The 7,035-nt window shown below is 43.0% G+C and overlaps 1 long non-coding RNA gene across 1 annotated transcript; it reads left to right on the top strand.

Moving 5' to 3' along the window:
- Positions 1-3,042: 3,042 nt before the first annotated feature.
- On the top strand, positions 3,043-3,760 carry LOC139536000 (uncharacterized). Its single transcript, XR_011667242.1, has 2 exons — positions 3,043-3,129; positions 3,705-3,760. It is a non-coding gene; the product is annotated as an uncharacterized lncRNA (long non-coding RNA).
- Positions 3,761-7,035: the final 3,275 nt, after the last annotated feature.

Raw genomic sequence — 7,035 nt, forward strand, 5'->3', positions numbered from 1 at the left:
AGAAAAAAAGGGTAAAAAGTAAAAGAAATTGAGAAATCTGAACTAACTACCAATTAAGGAACATGGTGAACAGAATAAATTAGACTCGAAGTGCAGTTGTTCTGACATGTTTTAAGATGTAACAGATGACTCCATCATCACAGCTACACTCCATTACTTTGGCATGGCTTCAGTGCAGACACAATACACAGACATAGTCCACCAGAAGATTTCACAGATCTGCCACCGAAAAAAACAGAAGTGGTTTGATGCTCAGATGTTTGCCATAGTAAACTCATGTCATGAACGATGACACAGAGATGTCCACCACCAGCCTAGTGGAGAAAGGACAAACAACCACAGACGCTAACCTGTCACTACCCTGGCTGTAGCCATCCGGCCTTCCAAAGTCAGAAACAACTGGGGTCACCATGAGCAAAAAGAACACAAGATATCAGTTGTCGATAATCAAGCTACAATTGAAGTTAGATCTAAAAGAAACACAGTTGATGCACTCTTCAGTTATCAAAGTGGCCTGCTGAAAGTTCTATACGTGATGGCGAGAGAACCTGCAGGCTGTGGAAATTAAAAATGCTGCATTTATACAATAACAAAATACAGCCTAGAGGGTCTGAAACTGCAGTTTGATCTAGCCCTACAAAACCCCAGTGAGTCTCATAGACTCTGTGGAACTGCACAGTGAATACAGGTGGTTGATCAGAAAACAACATAGCGTTGCAAACACAATGTGTGCCTCACAAAAGACCTCATCCAACATCAAGGGGCCCATGTCCAGTTTGACATTGCACAGAAAGTCAGCAGGACCATTGGAGAGCAGACAGATAACATGCAGCGATTTTATAAACTTCACTGGACTCTATGTAAACTGGAAACCATATATCCTGAGGCTAAATTTATTGTAGCTGGGGATTTTAACTTCTAACGAGTCAGAAACCCGGATCCGGGAGCACCCCCCACCCCCCACCAGTAAAAAAGCTGAATAGCATAGCTAGCATAGCGTCACAAGTAAATAGTAGCATCTAAATATCATTCAATCACAAGTCCAAGATACCAGATGAAAGATCCACTTCTTGTGAATCCAGCAATCATTTCTGATTTTTAAAATGTTTTACAGGGAAGACACAATATGTAAATCTATTAGCTAACCACGTTAGCAAAAGACAAAATTTTTCTTTGTCCACCATTTTTTCTCTCCACCAGTAGCTATCACCAATTCGGCCAAATAAAGATATTGATAGCCACTAACCAAGAAAAAACCTCATCAGATGACAGTCTGATAACATATTTATTGTATAGGATAGTTTTTGTTAGAAAAATGTGCATATTTCAGGTAGAAATCATAGTTTACAATTGCACCCACCATCAGAACTCGACTAGAATAAATACAGAGAGCAACGTGTATTACCAATTTACTCATCATAAAACATTTCATAAAAATAGACAAAGCATAGCAATGGAAAGACACAGATGTTGTGAATTCAGACAATATTTCAGATTTTCTAAGCGTTTTACAGCGAAAACACAATAAATCGTTATATTAGCATACCACATGTGCAAACGTTACCCCAGCATGAATCAAAGGCAAGGGGAGCGATAACGTTATGATCACCAAAATATATTAATTTTTTCACTAACCTTCTCAGAATTCTTCCGATGACACTCCTGTAACATCATATTACAAAATACATATAGAGTTTGTTCGAAAATGTGCATATTTAGCCACAAAAAAACGTGGTTATACAATGAGAATACTAGCAAAACTGCCCTGAAAATGTCGGGCGCTATATTTGAGAGTGATCTAGTCTAATCGATAGCTAATCATAAACTTGACTAAAAAATACAGGGTTGACAGGAATCGAAAGACAAATTAGTTCTTAATGCAATCGCTGACTTACATTTGTAAAATTATCCTTACTGTGCAATACCGGGTCCGCCAAGCGAAGCTACACATAACAAAATGGCGACATATGCGTTTAAAATTTTTCAACAGAACAGCGATTTATCATCATAAATAGTTCTTACTGTGAGCTGTTCTTCCATCAGTATCTTGGGCAATGTATCCTTTCTTGGGTCTAATCTTCTTTTGGTCGAAAGCTGTCCTCTTGTCCGTCGAAATGCCCACTAACGTTCGACCGGGACCCCGAAACGTGCCCGGTGCTTCAATGTGCATCACAAAGCAATGCCTCAAAATCGCACTAAACGGATATAAATTGCTATAAAACGGTTGAAATTAACTACCTTATGATGTTTTTAACACCTATAACGAGTAAAAACATGACCGGCGATATATAAGTGGCTAAACCAACGCTTGGAAAGAGAGAGAGTCCGACGTCCATCTTGCGTGAGGCGCAGCAGGAAAAGAACGGTACATCCGGTCTTTTCTGTTTTATACTGGCCCTGATTGCGCAATCGACTCCATTCAAATTGTCACCTCTTACTGACATCTAGAGGAAGGCATGGGCAGTGTTTGTATCCTCATAGGATTTACAGGGACTTTAAAACTGACCTGGGACCAGAGGCCAAAATGTCTGAAATCTCACTCCATATCAGGAAAAGTGCTGTAGAATGAGTTCTGTTTCACTCAGAGACATAATTCAAACGGCTATAGAAACTAGAGAGTGTTTTCTATCCAATAATAACTATAATATGCATATTGTACAAGCAAGAATTGAGTATGAGGCAGTTTAATTTGGAGACGATAAATGCTAATGTTGAAACAGCACCCCCTATATTGAGAAAAGGTTAACAAAGCAAATTTGAGAACAAGGCTACCTAAATTCTATCAGCATATTGATTGCACTGTGCGTGGGTGTAATACACTCGATCACTGCTACTCTAACTTCCTCGATGCATACAAAGCCATGCACAGTGGCTTACATGCACAGTGGCTGTGCTGTCAAACTGCCTGGGAGCTCCTCAGTGGTGAAACTCCTCCTCCTTCAATCAGTGGTGAACCAGGTGGAACAAATCTTCCAGGCAATCTGGGCGTGCCAGCACCTGGCTCTGCTGTTGTCTTTAGAACGCAGTGAAAGGAGCATTTATAGCACCACAAGACCAAGGAAACTTCATCTATGTGATCAAGGTGACTGTGCAAGTCCAAGCCCTTCACAAAACTGTGAAAGACAGCCGGTAAGCGCCATATTGGCCATGCTTGACTATACTGACTTAAGCAGTGCACTGCTAATGATACTCTGGAAAACACAGACTCTTAACTCTTAACTTTGATAGGACTTTTGCAGTGGTATTTATAACTTCAAATGTTGTTTGTGTGGTATAAAGTAAGAAGAGCCAAATTCATTGTTGATAGAACTTGTTTGAAATGGTTAAAAGTAAGTTAAACTTTGTAGAAATCTTAGTAAACCAAGTTCTTAATTCAGTAACAAATGTATAGTCTGGAAAATCTTTGGCTAAAAGATGTAGGATTTGTCTGCTTAACTGCTGATTAGAAAATAAGTGTGGTTTTTTGCTACTAGAGGTATTTTGAATGTGTTTGGCTAAAATGCAAATTTGGATAAAAGTGTACTGATTCTGCTCATTTGATTAAAAATGGTGGGTTTCTATTTTGGGAAACATTTGCTTAACAGTGGAAACCTTGTATTTGATAATGGCAGAAATGTGTTTCTGAGGTGGATGTGGATAATTTTGTGTATTTAATTAGGCTGGCAACTCAAATAGTAACTTGTATTTGTCATCTCTTTTTTGAGGTTTTTCACCTGTTTACTGCCAACCAAAGAATGGTAAATAAAAGACAAGCAACTGATTCTATGGCTGTTTATTGAGTGAAATCCAGTTAAAATCTTCACGTGGAGGGATTGTCCTTTTCAAGTGGGGAATTGCACAAGAAAGAGGTCGAAACTTGACAGTGAAAAACCGTGGCTCAAGACTGGAAAAGGACCAGAAAAGTGACCACACGTGTCCAGAGAGGCAAGTAAAGACTGTTCCCGCCTGCTGCTGTGATTGAAATGGCTGATTCATTACTGGTGAAGCAGCTAAAGACCGCAAGGACATCAGCGAAGCGTCAGTTTTCCCGTCTGGCCAATAATGTGCTACGAATGCATACAATGATGTCAGAAGAGGAGCTCAAAGACAATTTTAGGAAGCTCACTGCAGAAGCTGGCAGAGTCCTGGACGCCAACGATGATGTAGAGGGGCAATGTATTGAAGAAAACTCTGATGCAGAGGAGTTGAGCGAGCAGCAGAAGTCTGACTTGGTCAAAACAGCAAATGAGTGTGAGAAAAAACTGCAAGAGCTAAAGGACCTCATACAAAAGACATTGTGGGCCAATTTCGGGGAATATGAACTGACACAAGCAATTACAACAGCAGAGTCGCAAGCAGAAAACGTGGGAGCTGTGGACCCAAGTAAAAACCCAGATGCATATCTCTTCATGATCGGACAACTAGAGAAACTTGTGAAGGCTGCGAAGGAGGTGCATAAACATTGGAAGTGCTGGGCCCCCCCAGCAGAGCAACAACATTTCCAGAGTCGTATCAAAGATCTTGAAACTATCCTGCCAAATCTCACAATAAGACAAGCAGACTTTACAGGGGCACACGTTAGAGGAGAAACCAGCAGATTGAGTACTACGTCAAACAGTTCTGTGGCCACACCAGCAATTAAATTAAAGCCTGCTGAACTCCCAAAGTTTTCTGGCATCCGCCGAGAGTTTCACCGGTGGAAAAAAGACTGGGAAGCGATCCAGATGCAGGGAGAACCTACTGGATCCAGAGAGGTTAAAAAGTTCCAACTTCTCGACAGTGTGGATGAGAAGACCATACGAGACCTTCACCTTACAACTTACACAACTGCTGAGGAGGTTTTCCGGGTCTTGGAGAACCGCTTTGGAAATAAGACAACTATAGCCCTTGAGATAGTAGAAGAGCTCCAAAGACTCCAAGCAGTTAAAGGTAACCAGCCCAGGAGGATTGTTGAGGTCATCCAATCTGTAGAAAAAGCCCTGGTCGATCTGAACGAGCTTGGCAAGACCGGTGCTATAAAGAACCCTCTTGTAACAAAGACAATAGAGAGTAAACTTCCTGATGGCCTGAAGAAGGAATGGCTTCTTCATGTAGCTGGCAAAGGTGATGAAGCTGAAGAAGACAAGCGATTTGACTACCTCCACAAGTTTCTTCAAGGTCAAGAAGCCATCTATGAGAAGCTGGACCAACTGAGAGAGGAGGAACCAAAATCGAAATCTGAACCTCGGCAAGCTCGAACCAGAACCTCCACCCAACTAAGCGACCAGGCTCAAGGATGTGTGGTCTGCGGAGACTGCAAGCATAAGAAAAGGCTATATTTCTGCCAAAAGTTTCACACGCTTAAGCTGTCAGAGAAAAGAGATGCTGTCAGGAAGCTGGGAGCCTGCAAAAGATGCCTGGAGATTCACAAGGAAGGTGACTATTGTAAATCAGAGTTTCTGTGCAGGAGGCCAGACTGCATAGAACAGCGTGCTACAGAACACCACTATTACCTCTGCCCGAGAGCTGGTACATCCAAAGGGAATGTCGTCCAGAGGTCCAATAACAGCAAAGTGGGAGGTAACACAAGAGAGCCCCAATACCCAAGCCCAAGAAGAGTTCATTAAAAGTCTCTCACCTGAATTTGCAGAGAAGTGTTGCAATGCCTTTTGCAACACTATAGCCAGAACCTCTCTTGTGTCCAACCAACCCAGTCTTCTAGCAGAGAATGGAATAGTGGAGTGGCCAGTCATCATGATGCTCTTAGAGGTCACGGCCAATGCAGGACAAAAAGTTGGGACTTTGATCGACCTGGCATCGGATACAAACTATATAACTCATGATGCAGCTGATCGTTTGAACCTTAGAAGTGAAGCCATAACCCTTGTTGTCCATGGTGTGGGAGGAATGAAAGTTCAAGTCACCACAAAACGGTACCTCCTAAAGATCCGGGTCCGCACAGAGCAAGGCAATGTCAGATCCCACCAACTCCTCTGCTATGGTTTGGACAGCATTGCAGAGATTCACAAACATGTGACAGCCAAAAGACTCCAAAAATTCTTTCCAGATGTCCCCCAAAATGAACTTGTTAGACCAAGACAGATACAGCTTTTGATAAGCCATAAGGAAGGGCGACTGGTCCCACAGAAAATACGCACCGTTGGGGACCTTGTACTATGGGATGGGCCATTGGGAAAGACAATTGCAGGGACACACCCTGGTCTGTTTGAAGAGGCTACAGTTACAGCACACCAGTCCAGAGCGCACTTCGCCAGATCCATGAGAGCAGCAGCATTGATGTATGAAGAACATATCTGCGCCCCGAAATGTGGAGGATGTCGCTGCGGCAGTTGTCAACTTGGTGGCAAAGAAATGACTCTGGCTGAAGAAAGGGAGCTGGAAGTTGTTAAGGGTGGCCTGACTTATGTTGGTGCTGATGACCACAGTGATAGTCCACACTGGCATGCAAGGAATCCATGGCTCATTGACCCATCTACATTGCCAAACAACATAAAAGCAGTGGAGGCAACCTTTCTCAGAACAGAGAGACAGCTCGCCAAAGAACCGCAGTGGAAAAAAGCCTATGGTGCTCAAGTCCACGAAATGGTTGACCGCCGGGCTGCAAGAAAGCTGACCAAAGAGGATCTAACCAACTGGAATGGACCTGTCTGGTATATTAGTCATCTTATCGCACCCAACCCCCACTCTGTTACAACTCCGGTAAGACTTGTCTGGAACAGCAGTCAGAAGTACAAAGGCCAAAGTCTCAATGACCTTCTGATGAAAGGCCCTGACGTTCTCAATCCGATTCGAGCTGTTCTCCTCAAGTTCCGCCAAGGCTCCTACGCCGCTCTAGGAGACGTCAGAAAAATGTACAATTCTGTGTGGCTCGAGGAGAGGGAAGTCCATCTACACCGGTTCTTGTGGCGGGATTCAGAGGGCGATGAGGTGGAACAATACGCCATAACCAGAGTGAATATCGGGGACAAGCCAGCAGGGTGCATAGCACAACTAGCTATGAGGGAGACGGCTAACCTGCCTCAATTCAGCCACCTCACAGATGAATGCCAAGTATTA

The sequence above is a fragment of the Salvelinus alpinus genome, chromosome 12 (genome assembly GCF_045679555.1).
Source record: "Salvelinus alpinus chromosome 12, SLU_Salpinus.1, whole genome shotgun sequence".
In the NCBI taxonomy this organism is placed as follows: Eukaryota; Metazoa; Chordata; class Actinopteri; order Salmoniformes; family Salmonidae; genus Salvelinus; species Salvelinus alpinus.